Here is a 23,502-nt window from a genome sequence, read left to right on the forward strand (position 1 = left end):
AGACCACAGATGCATGCCATCATGCCTGGCTAATTTTTGTTTCTTTTGTAGAGACAGGGATCTTGCCATGTTATCCAGCCTGGTCTCCAACTCCCGTGCTCAAGCGATCCACCCACCTCAGCCTCCCAAAGTGCTGGGATTACAGGTGCGTGTCACTGCCCCCAGTTTCCATCTTTTCTTTCTTACTTCCTCTGGGCCCAGAACACCATACTGGGCCTTTTCACCTCCTCAGAGATGTTTTTCACTATTTACATGTGCTGAAATTGCCAAAAAATAAAAAGCAATAGCACTGCCACCACATTCATCCTCCAGATAGGGCCCCATCTCTCCGCACTTTCCAGGCAAACTGCTGAGCACTTTCTATTTCCTCACTCCTACTCGCTCTTCAAACCATTGGAATCGGCCCTCTTGCCCAGAACTTTACCAAGTCCCCCAAAGATTTCCTTGCTAATAAACCCAAAGGACAACTTTCCTTCTTTATTAACTGGTCCTCAGCCGTGTTTTACACTGTTGGCCATTCCAGACACGCAGACCCAGAACAAGTTTTGAAGTCAGACAGCCTAAATTCAAATCCTGGCTTGGCCACTCACTAGCCCAGCAACCATAGCCAGCTACCTAATATCAGAGCCTCAGTTTCCTCAAGTGTTGCATGGAGATTGTGACAATATGTACCCCTGGAACAGGTTGCCATAAGTGCTGAACACCATGTCTGGCATTTGGTAAGCACTCAATGAATTATGATTTTCTAATAAAAATTTCTCTTGTCGGCAGGCATGGTGGTTCATGACTGTAATTCCAGCACTTTAAGAGTCCAAGGCAGGAGGATTGCTTGAGCCCAGAAGTTTGAGACCATCCTGGGCAACAGCAAGACCTTTTCTCTACAAAAAAAATTTTTAAACATTAGCTGGTGTGGTAGCACGTGCCTGTAGTTCCAGTTGGGAGGCTGAGGTGGGAAGATTACTTGAGCCCAGGAGGTCGAGGCTGCAGTGATCTGCGATTGAGCTACTGCACTCCAGTCTGGGCAACAGAGTGAGATCCTGTCTCAAAACTGATCCATTCATCAACTGATGGACATTTGTGTTGTTTTCACTTTTTGGCTACTATGAATGATGTTTCACTATGAACACTCATGTACAGGTTTTTGTGTGGACATATGTTTTCACCACTCTTGGTTAGCCCAGCAACTGTAGCCAGTTACCTAAGCTCAGTTCTACTTGGGAGTAAAATTACTAGGCCATGCAGTAACTGTGTGTTTAACATTCAGAAGAACTGCCAGATAGTTTCCCAAAGTCATAATACCAATTTACAATCCCACCAGCAATGTAAGAGAGTTCCAATTTCTCCATATTCTTGTCAACATTTATTATTATCTTTTTAAATTTTAGCCATTCCAGTGTGTGTAAGGTGATATGTCATTCTGGTTGTTTTTTGTTGTTGTTGTTGTTGTTTGTTTTGGAGACAAAGTCTTACTCTGTTGCCCAAGCTGGAGTGCAGTGGCACGATTTGGGCTCACTGCAACCTCCATCTCCCGGGTTCAAGCGATTCTTGTGCCTCAGCCACCCAAGTAGCTGGGATTACAGGCGCACACCACCATGCTCAGCTAATTTTTGCATTTTTAGTAGAGACAGGGTTTCACCATGTTGGCCAGGCTGATATTGAACTCCTGACCTCAGGTGATCCACCCATCTCAGCTTCCCAAAGTGCTGGGATTACAGGTGTGAGCCACTGTGCCCAGCCCTCATTCTGGTTTTGATTAGCATTTCCCTAATGAATAGTGATGTTTATTGTCTTTGCATATACTTATCAGACATTTTCATACCTTCTTTGGAGAAATATCTATTCAAATATCTTGCCAATTTTTAAAATGAGTTATTTGTCTTTTTATTGTTGAGTTGTAAGTGTTCTTTATATATTCTAAGTACTAGCCCCTTTTCAAATCAATGGTTTGCAAATATTTCCTCCCATTCTGTGGGCTGCCTTTTTCACTTTAAGAACGTCTTTTTTTTTCCCCCTCTCCAACTTTTATTTTAGATTCAGAAACAAAGCTATTTTTCCAACATATCCAACATGCTTCTGGCTCAAGGCCTTTGCACTGGCTATTCTCTCTGCCTGGGTGACCTTTCCTGGGTCTTCACATAGTTCCCTTCCTCTGTCCATTCATGTCTGTCTCCTTAGGCAGCCTTCTCTGACCACCATATATAAAGTAGCATTCCCATGACTACCCCTTTCCTCTTCTTAGTTTTCCTTATAACCCTTATCCCTGCCTGAAATTGTATTATCAGTTTCTCTATTACTTGTCTGTTTCCTCTATTAGAATGTAAGTTCTACAAAGACTAGAACGTTGTCTTGTTCTGTGTTCTATCTCCAACACTTAACAAAATCCATGAGTCATGAAAGGCACTTAATAACATTTTGTAGAAAGAATGAATAAATGTAAGAAGTTGGTGAGTTTGCCCAGTAAGGTTTACCGATGAAGCTATCCCAAGATGCAGATGAGAGATAGATACTGTTTTAGATACCTGAAATGATCACCGGGAACTAGGTATAGGACCATCCACAGACACAGGTTCACTTTAACACATCTGTTTCACTGACACAAGAGTGAGGCCGGGCGTGGTGGCTCATGCCTGTAATCCCAGCACTTTGGGAGGCCAAGACGGGTAGATTGCTTGAGGTCAGGAGTTTTGAGACCAGCCTGGCCAACATGGCAAAACCCCATCTCTACAAAAAATACAAAAATTAGCCAAGTGTGGTGGTGCATGCCTGTAGTCTCAGCCACTTGGGAGGCTGAGGCACAAGACTTGCTTGAACCCGGGAGATGGAGGTTGCAGTGAGCCAAGATCATGGCACTGTACTCCAGCCTGGGTGACAGTGCAAGACTCTGTCTCAAAAGAAAAAAAAAAAAACAAGAGTAAGATATTCCATATGGGTACAATATCAGTAACAGCGGAGGCTTTCACCAGGTTCAAAGGGTGGGCCAACAATCAATCTTGGATTACTAAACCTCTCTCTGAAAGATTTTGTCATTTTGGTCTTCCTGGAGTTTGTTGGAAATTCCCTGTTTTTTGGAAAAAAATATTTAATTTTGATTTGTCTCAGTCTAGCAGCTTGCATCTTCTTGCCAGTTAGAGCTCATTCTGGGGTATGTGCTGTCAACTAGCTGTCACAACCTTTCTTAGCACCAAGAGAAACCTGGCTAAGATCTTTTGCTTTCTGCCCTTCATCCTCCATTCCTCGAATTCTGTACTTGCAGAATTTTACCTACTCTATAGCTGGTGTGTCTTATCTTTCTCTTCCCTTCCCATTCTTTTTTGTTGTTGTTTAGACGGAGTCTCACTCTGTCACCCAGGCTGGAGTGCAGTGACACAATCTCGGCTCACTGCAGCCTCTGCCACCGCGCCTGGCCTTGCTGTAAGGTTTTATATTCATTTTCTAGCAGATCTATGGCTTGATGCAACAAGCAAGAGTTGTGTTCCAACTTCTCTGTTTCCCAGCCCTTGCCAAGCTATCAACTCAGCACTCAGTTCGGATTAGAAATGGTCTATATAGTTTTCAACTATTGTTAACAAAGATTCCTTTTGTGAGACATTCATCATCTGTTTTTTAATTTCTCAGTCTGGTCACCTGCAGCTATTTCAGCTGCACAATGCCATTACTCAAAACTTGAATTTCATTTTCTTTGTGAACAAGAGCACTCGCTATGTCTTCTGGAAATTTCTGACAACGTTCAATTAGATCACCGAACTCACTTCAGTCTTCTGCTTCCTGTTGCAAGTATTCAAGTCTCTCTCTTTTTAAAATAGGTGCGGCCAGGTGTGGTGACTCATGCCTGTAATCTCAGCGCTCTGGGAGGCTGAGGCAGGCAGATTGCCTGAGCTCAGGAATTTGAGATCAGCCTGGGCAACAAGGCAAAACTCTGTCTCTACAAAAAAATACAAAAATTAGCCAGGCATGGTGGCATGTGCCTATAGTCCCCAGCTATGCAGGAGGCTGAGGTGGGAGGATCACCTGAATCAGGGAAGTAAAGGCTGCAGTGAACCATGATTGTGCAACTGCACTCCAGCCTGGGCAATGGGATTGAGACCCTGTCTCAAAGAAAAAAAATATATATTATCCAGGTGTGGTGGTACACACCTGTAGTCCCAGCTACTCAGGAGGCTAGGGCAGAAGGATTGCTTGAGCCCAAGGGGTTCAAAGTCAAAGTGAACTGTGATGGCATCACTGCACTCCAGCTTGGGTGATGGAGCAAGACAATCTCAAAAAAAAAAAAAATTAGACTGGGGGCAGTGGCTCACGCCTGTAATCTCAGCACTTTGGGAGGCTGAGGTGGGTGGATCACTTGAGGTCAGGAGTTCGAGACCAGCCTGGCCAACATGGTGAAACCCCCATCTCTATTAAAAATACAAAAATTAGGCCAAGCATGGTGGCTCATGCCTGTAATCCCAACACTTTGGGAGGCCGAGGTGGGCAGATTACCTGAGGTTAGGAGTATGAGACCAGCCTGGCCAACATGGTGAAACCCCGTCTCTACTAAAAATAAAAAAAAATTAGCTGGGCATGGTGGCATGTTCCTGTAATCCCAGCTACTCGGGAGGCTGAGGCAGGAGAATTGCTTGAACCAGGGAGTTGGAAGTTGCAGTGAGCTGACATCATGCCACTGCACTCCAGCCTGGTGACAGAGCGACACTCCATCTCAAAAACAAAACAAAACAAACAAACCAACAAAAAAATACGAAAATTAGCCAGGCGTGGTGGCGGGCGTCTGTAATCCCAGCTACTCGGGAGGCTGAGGCATGAGAATCATCTGAACCTGGGAGGCGAAGGTCCTGCCACTGCACTCTAGCCTGGGTGACAGAGCGAGACTCTGTCTAAAAAAAAAAAAAAAATTAATTGACAAAGATTGTATATACTCAAGGCATACAGCATGATGATTTGATATATGTGTATAGATTTTGTAATGATTATCACAATCAAATTAACACATTCAACACTACCCTTGCGGTTCAGTAGATCCCTAGAACTTGTTCATCTTTTTTTTTTTATTTAGATGTGGGGGTCTGAGCCAAGCTCAGAAATTGTTCTTCTTATAGCTGAAAGTTTATATCCTGTGATCAACATCTTTTCATTTCTCCTACTCCTCAGCCTTTGGCAACCATCGTTCTACTCTCTGCTTCTATGAGTTTGACTTTTTTAGATTCTACAAGTAAATGAAATCATACGTTATGTGTCTTTCTGGGTCTGGCTTATTTCACTTAGCATAAAGTCTTCTGCTTTCATCAATGTTGTTGCATATTACAAGATTTTCTTCTTTTACGTGGCTTGAATGATATCCTATTGTATATATATACACCAAAATTTTCTTCATTCATTCATCCATCCATGGACACTTAGGTTGTTTCCATATCTTGGCTATTGTGAATAATGCTGCAATTAACATGGGAATGCAGATATCTCTTTGAGATCCTGATTCCATTTCCTTTGGATATATACTCAGAAGTGGAATTGTTGGATTGTATGGTATTTCTATTTAAAATTTTTTTTCCCAATGACCTCTGAATGTTTTATCGGCCTCCTACTCCCCAAAGGATACCCTGCTTCTGCTGGCTGAATGTCTCGGCACTTTGGTGTCGTTGGTTTCAAACACCTAGGGTTTTTTTGGTCTCATTGATCTCAAACACCTAGGGGACCTCCTGTGCCATCCACTATCCTGTGGGTGGTGGTCTTCCGGATGCTTTGGATGGAGTTGCTGCTATCCAGGGCATCACCAGGATTGAAGCCCTCCTCATCTTCCAGCAGGTGGTGATAGGTGGTGATCTCCGCCTCCAGCTTGATCTTTATGTTCAGCAGAGCCTCATATTCCTGGACCTGGTGTTGCCCCTCTGCCCAGGTCTGTGCCAGCTCCAACTTCAAGTGCAGCAGAACCCTGTTGAGCTGCTCCATCTGCATGCCATAGCGGGTCTCCACCTCCCCTCAGGCTGTTCTCCAACCTGGCTTTCAGATTTCTCATTGAGTTCAGGTTGATCTCCAAGAACTGGAGTGTATGTCTCAGCTCCATGAGCATTATCTCAGAAGCTCCGATCTCAGCGGACTGCTTGGTGCTCTCCTAAGTCTGCTAGGACCAGTACTTGTTCAGCTCCTCTCAGTTCTTCTGAGCCAACTTGTCATATTGGGCATGGATGTCTGCCATGATCTTGGCCATGTCCTGAGATTTGAGGGCATCTACCTCCATGGTCAACCCAGAGCTGGCAATCTGGGCTTGGAGGCCTTTTACTTCCTCTTCGTGGGTCTTCTTCATGAAGAGCAGCTCCTCCTTGAGAGCCTCAATCTCTGTCTCCAGCTGCAGCTGAGTGACATTGGTGTCATCAGTGGTCTTGCGGAGCCCATGGATGTCACTCTCCACAGACTGGCACATGGCCAGTTCTGTCTCACACTTGACTCTAAAGTCATCAGCAGCTATATGGGCCTTGTCAATCTGCAGAATGATGCAGGCACTGTCCACAGTACTTGCGAAGATCTGAACCCTCAGGTCCTCAATGGTCTTGAAGTAATGCCCCTAGTCTATGACCTGGGGTCCCTTCTTCTCCAGATGCTCCCAGACTTTGCTCTCCAGACTCCATTTCTCGGTCTCCCAGGCTCCTCACTCTGTCCAGGTAGGAGGCCAGACAGTCATTCAGGCCTTGCATGGTCTCCTTCTCGTTCTGGATATCCCCTATTCCCACCAGGTCCCCCAAGCCACCCCAGAAGCTTGTGGAGTGGGACACGGAGATCCGGAAGTCCGAGCCCCCGGCACCTGCATAGACACTGGCCACACTGCTGACCAGCTGGGCCACGTAGCTGGGCAGCTGGACAGAGCCCAGGGACCAGTAGTTGGTGGAGGAGGTGGTGGAGCGAGTGATAAAGCTCATGCTGTCTGGGGAGGAAAGCAAGAGGACAGGACTCAAGTTTTGCCTAGGACCTAATTTTTTTTTTTTTTTTTTGAGCCAGAGCTTCACTCTGTTGCCCAGAGGCTAGAATGCAATGGCATGATCTCAGCTCACTGCAGCCTCCACTTCCCGGGCTCAAGCAATCCTCCCACCTCAGCCTCCTGAGTATCTGGGACTATAGGTGTATACCACCACATCTGGCTAATTTTTGTATTTTTTTTATAGAGATGGGGTCTCACTATGTTGCTGAGGCTGGTCTCAAACTCCTGGGCTCAAGCAATCCCCCTGCTTCAGCTTCCCAAAGTGCCGGGACTACAGATGCGAGCCACCACACCTGGCCCTATTTTTAACTTTTGAGAAACTTCCATACTCTTTTTCATAATGGTTGTACTGACTTACATTCCCACCAACAATATACAAAAGTTCTTTTTTCTCCACACCCTTACCAAAAGTTCATGTTCCTTGTCTTTTTGATAACCATTCTAACAGGTGTGAGGCAATACTTCATTGGAGTTTTGACTTGCATTTCTCTGACAATTAGTGCTGTTGAGCACTTTTTCATGTACTTTTGGCCATTTGTATAGCTTCTTTGGAAAAATCTGTATTCAAGATCTTTTGCCCTTTTAAAAAAATGGGTTATTTGTGGCCAGGCGCAGTGGCTCATGCCTGTAATCCCAGCACTTTGGGAGGCTGAGACAGGTGGATCACCTGAGGTCAGGAGTTTGAGACCAGCCTGGCCAACATGGTGAAACCCCATCTCTACTAAAAATTCAAAAAATTAACCAGGTGTGGTGGCAGGTGCCTGTAATCCCAGCTACTCGGGAGGCTGAGGCAGGAGAATCGCTTGAACCCAGGAATTGGAGGTTGCAGTGAGTGGAGATCTCACCATTGCACTCCAGCCTGGGCAACAGAACGAGACTCCTTCTCAAAAAAATAATAAAAATAATTTTTAAAATTTGGTTATTTGGTTTTTTGCTGGTAAGTTGTATGAGTTTCTTATTTTCTTTATATTAACCTTTTTTTTTTTTTTTTTGAGACAGAGTCTCACTCCATTGCCCAGGCCTAAGTGAAGTTGCGTGACCTCGGCTCACTGCAACCTCCGCCTCCCAGGTTCAAGCAATTCTCCTGCCTCAGCCTCCCGAGTAGCTGGGATTACAGGCGTGCACCACCATGCCCGGCTAATTTTTGTACTTTTAGTAGAGATGGGGTTTCACCATGTTGGCCAGGCTGGTCTTGAACTCCTGACCTCAAGTGATCTGTCCGCCTCAGCCTCCCAAAGTGTTGGGATTATAGGCGTGAGCCACTGCGCCCGGCCTATGTTGACTTTTTTTCAAATGTAAGGTTTACATATATTTGCCCTCATTCCATAGGTTGCCTTTTCATTTTGTTGGTTGTTTCCTTTGCTACGCAGAAGCATTTTAGTTTGATGTAGTTCCATTTGTTTATTTTTACTTTTATTGCCTGAGCTTTGGTGTCACAGCCAAAAAATAATTATAAAGACCAATGTCAAGAAACTTTTCCCCTAATATCAAGAAGCCTTTTCCTATGTTTTCTTCTGGGAGTTTTATGTTTCAAGTCTTACATTTAAGTCATTTTCAGTTAATTTTATATATAATGTAAGGGTCCAATTTCATTTTTTTGCATGTGACATACAGTTTTCCCAACATCACTTATTTGTTTATTTATTTATTTATTTATTTATTTTTTTGAGATGGAGTCTCACTCTGCCACCCAGGATAGAATGCAGTGGCGCTATCTTGGCTTACTGCAACACCCCCTCCAGGGTTCAAGCAATTCTCCTGCCTCAGCCTTGCAAGTAGCTGGCATGTGCCACCATGCCTGGCCAATTTTTATATTTTTAGTAGAGACAGGGTTTCACCATGTTGGCCAGGCTGGTCTCGAACTCCTGACCTCAGGTGATCTGCCCACCTCGGCCTCCAAATGTGCTGGGATTATAGGCCTGAGCCACCGTGCTTGCCCTATTTGTTTATTTATTTATTTTTTTTGAGACAGAGTCTCACTCTGTTGCACAGGCTGGAGTGCAGTGGTGTGACCTCAGCTCACTGCAGCCTCTGCTGGCTTCAAGCAATTCTCCTGCTTCAGCATCCTGAGTAGCTGGGATCACAGGCATGCACTAGCACTCCCAGCTAATTTTTGCATGTTTTAAGAGAAATGGGGTTTTGCCATGTTGGCCAGGCTGGTCTCAAACTCCTGACCTCAGGTGATCCACCTGCCTCAGCCTCTCAAAGTCCGGGGATTACAGGCATGAGCCACCACACCCAGCTTCAACATCACTTATTGAAGAGACTTTCCTTTTTCCGTGTATATTCTTGGTACCCTTCTCAAAGATTAGTTAACCATGTATACATAGTTTTATTTCTGGGCTCTGTCTATTGTTCCATTGGTCAATGTGTCTCTTTTAATGCCAGTATCATATTATTCTGACTACTATAGCTTTATAATATAGTTTGAAATTAGGGAGTGTGATGTTTCCAGAATTCTTTTTCTTTCTCAAGATTGCTTTGGGTATTTGGATTTTTTTCGTGGTTTTGTATGAATTTTATGACTGTTTTTCTATTTATTTCTGTAAAGAATAGCATTAGAATTGTGATAGGGATTAGAATTTTGATAGGGATTGAATCTGTAGATAGCTTTGTGTACTATAAACATTTTAACAATGTTGATTCTTCCAATCCATTAAGATGAAATAGCTTTCCATTTAGTTGTTTCCTCTTCCTCCTCCTCCACCTCCTCCTTCTCCTTCTTCTTTGTAGAGATGAGGTCTCACACTATTGCCCAGGCTGTTCTTGAACTCCTGAGTTCAAGCAATCCTCCTGCTTCAGACTCCCAAAGTGCTGGGATTACAGGTGTGAGACACCATGCCCAACTCTATTTATTATCTTTCTTTCGTCAATATCTTATAGTTTTAAATGTACAGATTCTTCACCTTCCTGGTTAAATTTATTCCTAAATATTTTATTCTTTTTGGTGCTATTGTAAATGGGATCTTTTTTAAATTTCTTTTCTGGATAGTTCACTGTTAATGTATAGAACGTGTGTGGTAGGAGTAAAAGTATATAGATTTTGTACGCAATTGAAGTTAAATTGCTATCAGCTTAAATTAGAATGTTATAATCATAAGGTGTTTTCTACAAGCCCCATGATAACTATAAAGAAAAAAACCTCTGATCCAAACATCCTATAGTTTGGATGTTTCTCTCCTCCAAATCTCATGTTGACATTTGATCCCCAGTGTTGGGAGTGTGGCTTAATGAGAGGTGTTTGGGTCATGGGGGCAGATTCCTCTTTAATAGATTAATGCCCTCTCTGGGTGGGGTGGGGAGGATAAATGTGTTGTCTCTCTGTTAGTTCCGGAGAGAGCTGGTTGTTAAAAAGAGCCTGGCACCTCCCACCTCCTTGTCACTTCCTCTCTCACTATGCGGTCTCTGCACATGCTAGCTCCCCTTCACCCTCCACCATGAGTGGAAGCAACCTTAGGCCCCCACCAGGTGCCTATATTGAACCTTTCAGCCAGCAGAGCCATGCTAAATAAGTCTCTCCTTTATAAATTACCCAGCCCTTTTTTTTTTTTTTTTTTTTTTTGAGACAGAGTTTCACTCTTGTTGCCCAGGCTGGAGTGCAATGACTTGATCTCAGCTCACCTCAACCTCTGCCTCCCGGGTTCAGCTAATTTTTTTGTATTTTTAGTAGAGACGGGGTTTCTCCATGTTGGTCATGCTGGTCTTGAACTCCCGACCTCAGGTGATCTGCTCACCTTAGCCTCCCAAAGTGCTGGGATTGCAGGCGTGAGACACTGCATCCGGCCTCAGCCTTTCCTTTATAAATTGCCCAACCTTTATAACAACATAAAACAGCTTAGGCTGGGTATGGTGGCTGACGCCTGTAATCCCAGCACATTGGGAGGCTGAGGCAGGCAGATCACGAGGTCAGGAGTTTGAGACCAGCCTGATCAACATGGTGAAACCCCGTCTCTACTAAAAATACAAAAATTAGCCAGGCATGGTGGCGTGCAGCTGTAATCCCAGCTACTCAGGAGGCTGAGGCAGGAGAATGGCTTGAACCCAGGAGGCAGAGGTTGCAGTGAGCCAAGATTGTGCCACTGGACTCCAGCCTGGGTGACGGAGTGAGACTTTTTGTCTCTAAATAAATAAATAAAACAGCCTAAGTCTGGGTGCAGTAGCTCACACCTGTAATCCCAGCACTTTGGGAGGCCAAGGCTGGTGGATCACTTGAGGCCAGGAGTTCGAGACCAGCTTGGCCAACATGGTGAAACCCCCGTCTCTACTAAAAATACACAAATTAGCTGAGCATGGTGGCACATGCTTGTATTCCCAGCCACTTGGGAGGCTAAGACAGGAGGACCATTTGAATCTGGGAGGCAGAGGTTGCAGTGAGCTGAGATAGTGCTACTGCACTCCAGCCTGGGTGATTAAAAAAAAAAAAAGAAGAAAGAAAGAAAAAGAAAAAGAAAGGAATCAAAGCATACCATTACAAAAAAATTCAACAAATCACAAAGGAAGAAAGCAAGATTGAAAGAAACAACAAAGTAGTCAGTAAATAATTAACAAAATGACAACAGTAAGTCCTTACCTATCAATAAATACTTTACCTGTCAATAATTACTTTAAATGTAAATGAATTAAATTCTCCAATCAAAAGACAGAGTAGCTGAATGGATTTAAAAAAAAAACAGATCCAACAATATGCTACTTACAAGAGACTCATTTTAGCATTAAGGGGACACACAGACTGAAAGTGAAGGGATGGAAAAAGATACTTCATGCAAACGTAACCAGGGGAGAGAAAGGGTAGCAATACTTACATCAGACAAAACAATCTTTCAGCTCCCTCTCTCTCCTTCTGCTCCTCCTCCTCCCTCGTCCCTCCATGAAAAAAAGAAAAAGAAAGAAAGAAAAAAGAAAAAAATAGACTTTCAGTCTGTCATGAGAAACAAAGAGGGTTAATATATGATGATAAAAGGGTCAATTAATAGAGGATATAACAATTGTAAATATACATGCACCCAACATTGGAGCACCTAAATATAGAAAGCAAATATTAACAAAACTGAAGAGAGAAACAGACAGCAATACAATAATAAAGAACTTCAGTACCCCACTTTCAACAATGGAATCATCCAGACAGAAAAGTCAGTAAGGAAACAGAAGACTTGTATAATGCTATAGACCAAATGAACCTAACATCTTTTCATATATACAACATGCCATCTAATAGCAGTGGAATACACATTCTTTTCAAGCACACATGGAACCTTCTTCCAGATAGATCATGTTTTGGGCCACAGAACAAGTCTTAACAAATTTAAGAATATTAAAATCATCTAAAGTATTTTTTCTGACCATAATAGCATAAAACTAGAAATCAATAACTGAAGAAATTTTTAAAAAATTAATATGTAGAAATTAAATGACATACTCCTGAACAAATCAAAAGTGAAATCAAAAAGTATCTCGAGACAAACAAAAATGGAACGCAACATGCAAAACTCATGAGACGCAGCAAACACACAGGTAAGAGGGAAGTGGATGGCAATAAATGCCTACATTAAGACTCTTTTTTTTGAGACAAGGTCTCTCTCTGTCACCCAGGCTGGAGTGCAGTGGCTCGATCATGGCTCACTGCAGCCTCAGCCTTCACAGGCACAGGTGATCCTCCCACCTCAGCCACCCAAGTAGCTGGGACTACAGGCACACACCAACACACCCAGCTAATTTTTTGTAGAGAGGATAAGGTTTCACCATGTTGCCTAGGCTGGTCTCATACTCCTGGGATCAAGCAATTCCCTCGGCCTCCCAACGTGCTAGGATTACAGGCATGAGCCACTGTGCCTGGCCACAGCATTTCTTTTTGTTCTGAAGAGGTTTTTAATTTCTGCAAGCATACTACCAGTCACTTCATATCTTTTTTTTCTTTTTATTGACAGAAGCATTCTCCATGAAGAAAATGCCAAAGTAATTACTTCCTAGTAAGGCAGTTATAATTTCCCAAGGCACTTATTACAACTCAGGCCATGGAGATTAGACTGGAGGACAGTGATGTGGCAGAGAAGAGATAGAAGTGCCAGAGATAAGAGCCTGGGCCCAGGAGCAGGCAGTAGGTGACTAGTTGAAGCTGATTCCTGGCAGAGCCAGGGTGAAAAGAAGAGCCCAAGGGAAGAAGGAGCTGGAGCTTGGAATCCATTGCTCCCCACAAGAATTCCTGTTGTGTAGTATCTGGCCATGGTACCCAGGTCTGAATTCTAGAATCAAGTAAGGCAGGCGCATCCCCAGATCTTATTCCCACCCTGATGCAATTGGACCCTCTCCTCAGCAGTATGGTTAGTACTAGTGGTACCTTTCCAGAATGTTCTTTCAGGATGCTTTGCTGTCATCTGCCCCCAAGATTGTTGTAATACACACACAAATCTGCAATGAGTATGATGTGACTGGTACCTCTGAAAGTCACACCATCCACAACTTGCACAATCATACACTGTGGACTGTCCCTCCTACCTCCTGCAATGTGACCCCCTACTTCCTCAAAGCCCCTTTGGGCTTCTTTAACTCCCTACCCTAAATTGAGCCTAAAAATAAGCATTCCTGGCTGGGTGTGGTGGCTCACCCCTGTAATCCCAGCACTTTGGGAGGCCAAGGCAGGTGGATCACCTGAGGTCTAGAGTTCAAGACCAGCCTGGCCAACATAGGGAAACCCTGTCTCGACTGAAAATACAAAAATTAGCAGGGTGTGGTGGCACGTGCCTGTAATCTAGCTCCTCAGGAGGCTGAGGCAGGAGAATCACTTAAACCTGGGAGGCAGAGGTTGCAGTGAGCCAGGATCATGCCATTGTACTCCAGCCTGGACAACAGGGTGAGACTCCGTCTCAAAAAATAAATAAAAATAGGCATTCCCTTCCTTCTGGGAAAGTTTGCATCTCTAGCTCATTTCATTTCATCTGCCCTCCCTCTTCCTTCACCCCCTCCCAGTATTGCCACTAAAGACAGAAGGTAGACCAGGCTTGGTGGCTCACATCAGTAATCCTAACACTTTGGGAGGATCACTTGAGCCCAGGAGTTTGAGACAAGCCTGGGCAATGCAGAGAGACCTCGTCTCTAGTAAAATTGAAAAATTAGCTGGGCACAGTGGCCAGTGCCTGAGTCCCAGCTACTGAGGAGGCTAAGGTGGGAGGATTGCTTGAGCACAGTACATTGCGGCTGCAGTGAGCCATAATCATGCCATTGCACTCCAGCCTGGTGACAGAGAAACACCCTGTCTCCAAAAGAAAATAAAAGGAAACAGCTGGGTGTGGTGGCTCACACTTGTAATCCCAGCACTTCGGAAGGCTGAGGCAGGCGGATCACTTGAGGTCAGGAGTTCAAGACCAGCCTGGCCAATATGGTGAAACCCTGTCTCTACTAAAAATACAAAAAATTAGTTGGGCATTGGCCAGGCGCGGTGGCTCACACCTGTAATCCCAGCACTTTGGGAAGCTGAGGTGGGCGGATCACGAGGTCACGAGATCGAGACCATCCTGGCTAACACGGTGAAACCCCATCTCTACTAAAAATACAAAAAATTAGCCGGGCATGGTGGCGGGTGCCTGTAGTCCCAGCTACTTGATAGGCTGAGGCAGGAGAATGGTGTGAACCTGGGAGGCGGAGCTTGCAGTGAGCCGAGATAGCGCCACTGCACTCCGGCCTGGGCGACAGATCGAGACTCCGTCTGAAAAAAAAAAAAAAAATTAGCTGGGCATGGTGGCTTATGCCTGTAATCCCAGCTACTTGGGAGGCTAAGGCAGGAGAATCACTTGAACCTGGAAGACAGAGGTTGCAGTGAGCTGAGATCAAGCCACTGCACTCCAGCCTGGGCAACAGAGCAAGACTTCGTCTCAAAAAAAAGGAAATAAAAAGAAATAAGGTAAGCCCCTGAGGTCATAAGTACCCAGAGAAGCCCAGAATCTTAAAGGAAATAGTTAAGCTGCATAAGAAATTGAGTAGCATTTGATTTTGCTCATGAGAGGGAAGTGTAAGGAGGAGGGACTGGGTATAGGGAGGCCCAGATCCCATTCTCAGGTGTGCCATTAGCTGAGCTCATATTTTACCTTGGGCCTTTCACTCTGGACTTCACAGTTGTTACCTGTAAGATAAGTGGACTGAACTAGATGATCATGAGGACTACTCCTACACATGTACAGTGGTCACGGGTTAGTGAACAGACTTTGAAGGAACAGTGATAAACCTAGAAAAGTGAACTACTCTTCTGGGAGGAGCTGACTTGGGCAAGGTTGCTCATTTGGGAGAAATAACTAATGGCATATTACCTAGACCTGGACAAGCAGCCTGACTCTTTCCTTGTGTTATTTTCACACAAAGTCAGAGCCACGTCTAGCTTCTAATTATGCAGAACTTGAACAAATGTTGAATGTCTTAGGTAGGGTCCATTTACCAGATTAAGGAAGTTTCCTTCTATTTCTAGTTTGTCGTGAATTAATATTGACTTTTATCAAATATGTTCTCTGATTTCCACATCTATTGAAAGGACCATGTGGCTTTCTCCTTAAATCTGTTAATCTGGTAAATTAAATTATGTTGATATATTTCCTTCTTTCCCTTTCTTTTCCTTTCTTTTTTTTTTTGAGACAGAGTCTTGCTGTGTCACCCAGGCTGGAGTACAGTGGCACAATCTCAGCTCACTGCAATCTCTGCCTTCCAGGTTCAACCAATTCTCCTGCCTGAGCCTCCCAAGTAACTGGGATTACAGGTGCACACCACCACTCCCAGCTAATTTTTTTGTATTTTTAGTAGAGACGGGGTTTTACCATGTTGGCCAGGCTGGTCTTGAACTCCTGACCTCTGGTGATCTGCCCACCTGGGCCTCCCAAAGTGCTGGGATTACAGGTGTGAGCCACCGCACCCGGCCTCTTTTTTCTGAGACTGAGTTTCGCACTTGTCACCCAGGTTGGAGTGCAGTGGCACAATCTCGCCTCACTGCAACCTCTGCTTCCCAGGTTCAAGCGATTCTCCTGCCTCAACCTCCTGAGTAGCTGGGATTACAGGCGCCCACCAACACACCCAGCTAATTATTGTATTTTTAGCAGAGACGGGGTTTTAGCATGTTGGCCAGGCTGGTCTTGAACTCCTGACCTCAGGTGATCCACCCACCTCAGCCTCCCAAAGTGCTGGGATTACAGGCATGAGCCACTGCGCTCAGCCTCTTTCTTTTTGAGACAGAGGCTCACTCTGTCGCCCAGGCTGGAGTGTAGTGGTGTGATCTGGGCTCACGCAACCTCTGCCTCCCAGGTTCAAAAGATTCTCCCAATTTATCCTCCTGAGTAGCTGAGATTACAGGCACCTGCCACCACGCCTGGCTAATTTTTGTATTTTAGTAGAGACAGGGTTTCACCACCTTGGCCAGGCTGGTCTCCAACTCCTGGCCTCAAGTGATCTGCCCACCTTGGCCTCCCAAAGTGCTGGGATTACAGGCATGAGCCACCAAGTCTGGCCATATTGACATATTTTCTGTTGTTAAACCATCATTGTGGGGTGGGGAGGAGATGGAAGATTTAGGTCAAAAGATACAAAGTAGTAGATATGTGGGATGAACAAGTCTAGAGATCCAATATACAACATGAGGACTATAGATAATAAAGTTGTATTATATTAGACATTTTTGTTAAATAAATAGATTTTAGCTGCTCTTGTCACACACAGAAATGTAACTATGTGAGGTCAAAGTTATGTTAATTTGCTTCACTATAGTAACCATTTTACTATCTATATATATCCTGTTACATCATGTTGTAAACCTGAAATATACACAATAAAATTTATTAAAAAAAAAAAACACTGGGCACAGTGGCTCTCACTTGTAATCCCAGCACTTTGAGAGGCTGAGGCAGGAGGATTACTTGAATCCAGGAGTTCAACGTCAGCATGACCAACGTGGCGAGACCCCATCTCTATAAAGAATAAAGAAATGTAGCTAGGCGTGGTGGCATGCACCTGTAATCCCAGCTACTGGGGAGGCTGAGGCATGAGAATTGCTTGAACCTAGGAGGCGGAGGTTGCAGTGAGCCGAGATCATGCCACTGCACTCCAGCCTGGGCAACACAAGGAGACCCTGTCTCAAAACAACAAAAACAAAAAACCCAAAGCATCCATCATGGAATTATTATTATTATTATTATTTTGAGATGAAGTCTTGCTCTGTTGCCCAGGCTGGAGTGCAGTGGTATGATCTTGGCTCACTGCAGCCTCTGCCTCTCAGGTTCAAGTGATTCTCCTGTCTCAGCCTACTGAGCAGCTGGAATTACAGGCATGTACCACCATGCCCAGCTGATTTTTATATTTTTAGTAGAGACTGGTTTCACCATGTTGGTCAGGCTGGTCTTGAACTCCTGACCTCAGGTGATCTGCCCACCTTGGCCTCCCAAAGTGCTGGGATTACTGGGCTGAGCCACCATGCCTGGCTATGGAATTATTTTTGAGTCATGTTATTTTTTTCTAGGATTGGATTTGCTTGTCTTTTATTTGGGGATTTTAACAGTATGTTTATGAACAATGTTTTTCATTTTTGCTTTTTAAGAACAAAAGAGAATCTATTGGCTCATTTAACCGGAAAATTCAGTCATAATTCCATCTATGTTTATACATGAGAATGATTTTTAATTCTGTGTGTGTGTGTGTGTGTGTGTGTGTGTGTGTGTGTGTGTGCGTGCTGACCTTGTCTGGTTTGAGTATCAGAGTTAAACAAGTCTTGGAAAATGATTTGTGTAACTCTCCTTCTTTTCTATTCTCTGAAATACTTTGTGTAAGATGAAGATCAGCTGTCGTCTGAAGTTGTATTAAACACACCTCTGAAAATATGAGGGTGAACCTCTCCTTAGGCAAGATGGTGTCTGTATATCATGGACAAGCTTCCCAGTAAAACAACTACACAAGCAGGAGTGAATATTTTTAAAATCATGTAACTGTATTGCTGAGCTAGCCAAAAAAAAAAAAAAAAAAAAGGCAAGGGAAAGCAGGAATTCAGAGGAAGTAAGAAACCAGACCCTTCCCTCAGGGCATCTCCAAATCTTGGTGAATTTGAATTTTAGTTTTGTTGGCTGAGTCGAATGCAGGAGGGTAGGTGACAAGGCCATCTCAAAGTCTTTTTCTTTTTTTGAGATGGAGTCTCACTCTGTCGCCCAGGCTGGAGTGCAGTGGCGTGATCACAGCTCACTGCAACCTCTGCCTCCCGGGTTCAAGTGATTCTCCTGCCTCAGCCTCCCGAGTAGCTGGGACTACAGGTGTGTGCCACCATGCCTGGCATATATATACACACACACACACACACATATATACACGTACATATATACATACATATATATACACACATACATATATATATACACATACATATATATACACATACAGATATATATATATACACATACAGATATATATATAATATATATATATATTTTTGTGTGTGTGTGGAGACAGTCTTGCTCTGTCACTCAGGCTGGAGTGCAATGGCGCGATCTCGGCTCACTGCAACCTCTGCCTCCCAGGTTCAAGCGATTCTCCTGAGTAGCTGGGATTACAGGCGCATGCCACCATGCCTGGCTAAGTTTTGTATTTTTAGTAGAGATGGGGTTTCACCATGTTGGTCAGGCTGGTCTCGAACTCCTGACCTCGTGATCTGCCCACCTCGGCCTCCCGAAGTGCTGGGATTACAGGCGTGAGGCACCGTGCCCAGCCTCAAAGTCTAACAGAAGGTTTCCTCATAAAGCTGAGTCTACAAAGGCTAAGCCCTTTGTGTGCAGGTAAACTAGAAATAAATGCTCTTAAGGGAACAGCAAGGAAACTTGCTTATCTTGACCTTGTTGCTGAGTGGAGGGAGGGGGAAATGATTTCCTTGAAAATGTAAAACCAGTTTTTATTTGGTCACAAGGCTGCCTAGAGTAAATTTCCCAGTTGTCTTTGAGACTAGATATGGTCATAGGACTACATGTTCTAGCCAGTGGGATGTAAGTGGAAGTGATTCTTGTATTTCATTTAGGAATTTTCCATGTATGTCCATGAATGAGATTTTAGTGTTCTTTTCTTGTGCTGACCTTGTCTGGTTTGAAAGTTCTTAGAGAGGACAAAGGTATTGGGGTGAATAGCTAGCAGTTTCTGCCACAGGAGTGCAAGACGTGAATGAGACATAGAAAGGGGTGTCACGGAAATAGAATTTTCACATGAGCAGGAGGTATTTTTATTTTATTCTTTCTTTATTTTTTTGAGATGGAGTCTTGCTCTGTTGCCCAGGCTGGAGTGCTGTGAAACGATCTTGGCTCACTGCAACCTCCACCTCCTTTGGGAGGCCGAGGAGGGTGAATCACCTGAGGTCGGGAGTTTGAAATCAGCCTGACCAACATGGAGAAACCCTGTCTCTACTAAAAATACAAAATTAGCCGAGTGTGGTGGCACATGCCTGTAATCCCAGCTACTCGGGAGGCTGAGGCAGGACAATTGCTTGAACCCGGGAGGCGGAAGTTTCAGTGAGCAGAGACGGTGCCACTGCACTCCAGCCTGGGCAGTAAGAGCGAAACTCCATCGCAAAAAAAAAAAAAGTTGCTTCAGGGGCATCAAGAGCATTGGTGAAGCAGCATTTCCTAAAAACTGCTCCACTCTTGTCTCAGAAATTTTATTCTAAATCACTGACATCCATTCTTCAAGTTTTGATGCTGGCACTTTCTTGCTGTTACCAGAAGGTGTCAGGCAAAGACAACCATGGCAAGCCCACCACTTGGGCAACACAGAGGGTAACATGCATCTGAATTTCAGAAATAGTGGGATGGCGGGGAAAGGAGCATGTCAGAATCAATGAAGTATAGTAGTGTGAAGGGAGAGGTAGGAAAAGAGACCTACATGAAACTAGGGCAGAGTACAAGCTATAGGACAAATCTATATGAAGCTAGAAAGAAGGCTGGACCCAGTGGCTCATGCCTGTAATCCTAGCATTTTGGGAGGCTGGGGCAGGAGGATTGCTTGAGCCCAGGAGTTCAAGGCTGCAGTGCCTTGAATTGCAGCTGTGAATAGTACCTACACTCCAGCTTGGACAACATAAACCTCATGTCTTAAAAAAAAAAAAAGTAATACAACTATAAACAATAGTACAAGCAAGGTTTTATTCCTTAATTTGGGTAGGAAATTAAGAACCACGCCAACCTCTTTTTTTTTTTTTTGTACATGGGGGTCTCGCTATGTTGCCCAGGCTGGTCTTGAACTCCTAGAGGATCAAATCATTTGAGCCCAGGCCAGGAGTTCAAGGTTACACTGAGCTATGATTACACCACTGTACTCTGGCCTGGGTGACAGGGTGAGACCCTGTCTCTAAAAAATAAAATATAAAAATAAAATAGTATGGCCAGGCACAGTGGCTCATGCCTGTAATCCCAGGACTTTGGGATGCTGAGGCGGGCAGATCACACGGTCAAGAGATTGAGATCGTCATGGCCAACATAGTGAAACCCTGTCTCTACTAAAAATACAAAAATTAGCCGGGTGTGATGGTGTGTGCCTATAGTCCCAGCTACTCAGGAGGGTGAGGCAGGAGAATTGCTTGAACCTGGGAGGGGGAGGTTGCAGTGAGCCAAGATTGTGCCACTGCACTCCAGCTTGGCTGACAGAGTGAGACTCTATCTTAAAAAAATAAAAATAAAATAAAATTATATAGTATATATAGGTGCAGGGATAGATAAATAGACAAATAAAATGTAATAAAGAGCCCAGGAAACAGACCCATGCATATATAGAAACTTGATTCATGACTTAGCATTGCAGATGAACAGGGAAAGTATATTTAATAATAGGTACAGGAACAATTGGCTGGCCACACTGGGAGAAAATTAGATCCCTACCTAAACCTATACACAAAAGTAAATCACAGAAGATAAACACTGAAAGCAACACTATATAATTTTAAAAATATATACATGAGGAATATCTTTATTCTCATGCAGGAGAATATCTCTACAACTTTATTTAGGGAAGGATTTCTTAAGACAAAAGGAATCTTCTACATTAAAGTGAAGAATTTCTCGGCCAGGTGCGGTGGCTCATGCTTGTAATCACAGCACTTTGGGACACCGAGGTAGGCGGATCATTTGAGGTCAGGAGTTCGAGACCAGCCTGGCCAACATAGCGAAACCCCGTCTCTACTAAAAATACAAAAGTTAGCCAGGCGTGGTGGTGGGCATCTGTAATCCCAGCTACTCGGGAGACTGAGGCAGGAGAATCACTTGAACCTGGGGGGCGGGGGTTACAGTGAGCTGAGACCGTGCCATTGCACTCCAGCCTGGGTGACAGAGCGAGACTCCGTCTCAAAAAAAAAAAAAAAAAAAAAAAAGAAAAAGTGAAGAATTTCTCATAATCAAAAAACACTATAGGTGGCATGTGCCTGAAGTCTCAGCTACAGGAGACTGAGGTGGAAGACCACAGAGGGAGGATGGCTTGAGCCCAGAAGTTTGAATCCAGCCTAGGCAACATAGCAAGATTCCCTATCTCTCTAACAAATTTTTTAAAAACCAACTAAATACTATAAAGACAGTAGCCACACACTAGGAAAAGACATATATAACTGATCAAAGATTAGCAGTGTTTACATTAGTAGTAATACTACAATGATGATAATAATAATAGCAAAAAGTTATATAAAACTTACTATACATCAGGATTTTTTTTTTTTCTTTTGAGATGGAGTCTCACTCTGTCGCCCAGGCTGCAGTGCAGTGGCGTGATCTTGACTCACTATAACCTCTGCCTCCCAGGTTCAAGCCAATTCTCCTGCCTCAGCCTCCCAAATAGCTGGGATTACTGGTGTGTGCTACCACACCAGGCTGATTTTTGTAGTTTTAGTAGAGTTGGGGTTTCACCATGTTGGCCAGCCTGGTCTTGAACTCCTGACCTCAGGTGATCCACCTACCTCAGCCTCCCAAAGTGCTGGGATTACAGGCGTGAGCCACCGCACCTGGCTACATCAGGACTCTTTTAAGCATTTTCCAACATTTTCAACACTTGTAATTGTATTTTTAATTTTTACAATCTAGTAGATGTAAAATGGCTTATCATTGTGATTTCACTTTGGCTAGCTTAGCAATACAGTTACATCATTTAAAAAATATTTATTCCATATCATTTACTTGACATCTCTCACCACTCCCATTTATTTTACTGTGGGGAACTTGTTCCTTTTATTCCTTCACCACTGCTTAAAAGAATAAGTATAGATCTGAGAAAGAGGGGAGATAAAAGTTGTCATTCAGTTTGCCTCTTTTTTTGTTTTTTTTTTTTTTTGAGACAGTGTCTCACTCTGTCACCCAGGCTGGAGTGCAGTGGTACAATCATAGCTCTCTCCTGGGTTCAAACCATCCTCCCAACTTGGCTTCCTGAGTAACTAGGACTACAGGCATATGCCACCATGCCTGGTTAATTTTTTTTATTTTTATTTTTTGAAGAGATAGAGTCTCATTATGTTGCCTAGGCTGGTCTTGAACTGCTGGCCTCAAGGAATCTTCCCACCTTGGCCTCTGAATGTGCTGGGATTACACAGCCTGCCATTTCAAAACCCCAATCCTCTTGGTTTTTGGTTTTTGTTGTTGTTGTTGTTGTTTTTTGTTTCTGAGACACTCTCACTCTGTGGCCCAGGCTGGAGTGCAGTGTTACAATATTGGCTCACTGCAACCTCCGCCTCCCGAGTTCAAGCAATTCTCCTGCCTCAGCCTCCAGAGTAACAGGGATTACAGCACACGCCACCATGCCCAGCTAATTTTTGTATTTTAAGTAGAGATGGGGTTTCACCATGTTGACCAGGCTGGTCTCAAACTCCTGACCTCAAGTGATCGGCCTGCCCCGGCCTCCCAAAGTGCTGGGATTACAGGCGTGAGCCACTGCACCCGGTCTGTTTTTGTTTTGTTTTGTTTTTTGTTTTTGAGACAGAGTTTCGCTCTGTTGCCCAGGCTGGAGTGCAGTGGCATGATTTCAGCTCACTACAACTTCCGCCTCCTGGGCTCAAGTGATTCTCCTACCTCAGCCTCCTGAGTAGCTGGGACTACAGGCATGCGCCACCATGCCCGGCTAATTTTTTTTTGTATTTTTAGTAGAGACGGGGTTTCACCATGTTGGTCAGGCTGGTCTCGAACTCCTGACCTCAGGTGATCTGCCCGCCTCAGCTTCCCAAAATGCTGGGATTACAGGCGTGAGCTACCATGCCCGGCTCCTTTGTTTTAAAATTATTTCACCAGAACAAAAATATAAGGCGAGACTAACTGTGTGAGCTGTCCTCCTCCTGAAATGCCCTTGTGAATCTTGCCCTGCATTGGACTTAAGAGCAGAGATAAGGCTCCAAATGTTTCCAAACATACAAGTTTGGAAATAAGTGGGCCATGATGGGATTCCCTTGCCCTGGCATCCTATTACACAAGAGATAGTGGTTCTTGGTTCAGGCTCTTCTCCGCAATCAGAGGCCCCCAATGTCAACTATGGTACACAGGGGTCACAGGGGTTTACATCCTAAAATTTTGATAGCCTCTGAA

The 23,502-nt window shown here is 44.1% G+C and overlaps 1 pseudogene; it reads right to left on the bottom strand.

Annotated features, from left to right (window-relative positions):
- Nucleotides 1–5,670: 5,670 nt before the first annotated feature.
- The window catches only part of LOC129528144 (keratin, type I cytoskeletal 18-like), a 33,534-nt pseudogene continuing 15,702 nt past the window's right edge, over nt 5,671–23,502 (bottom strand).

Source organism: Gorilla gorilla, chromosome 19 (assembly GCF_029281585.2).
Source record: "Gorilla gorilla gorilla isolate KB3781 chromosome 19, NHGRI_mGorGor1-v2.1_pri, whole genome shotgun sequence".
In the NCBI taxonomy this organism is placed as follows: Eukaryota; Metazoa; Chordata; class Mammalia; order Primates; family Hominidae; genus Gorilla; species Gorilla gorilla.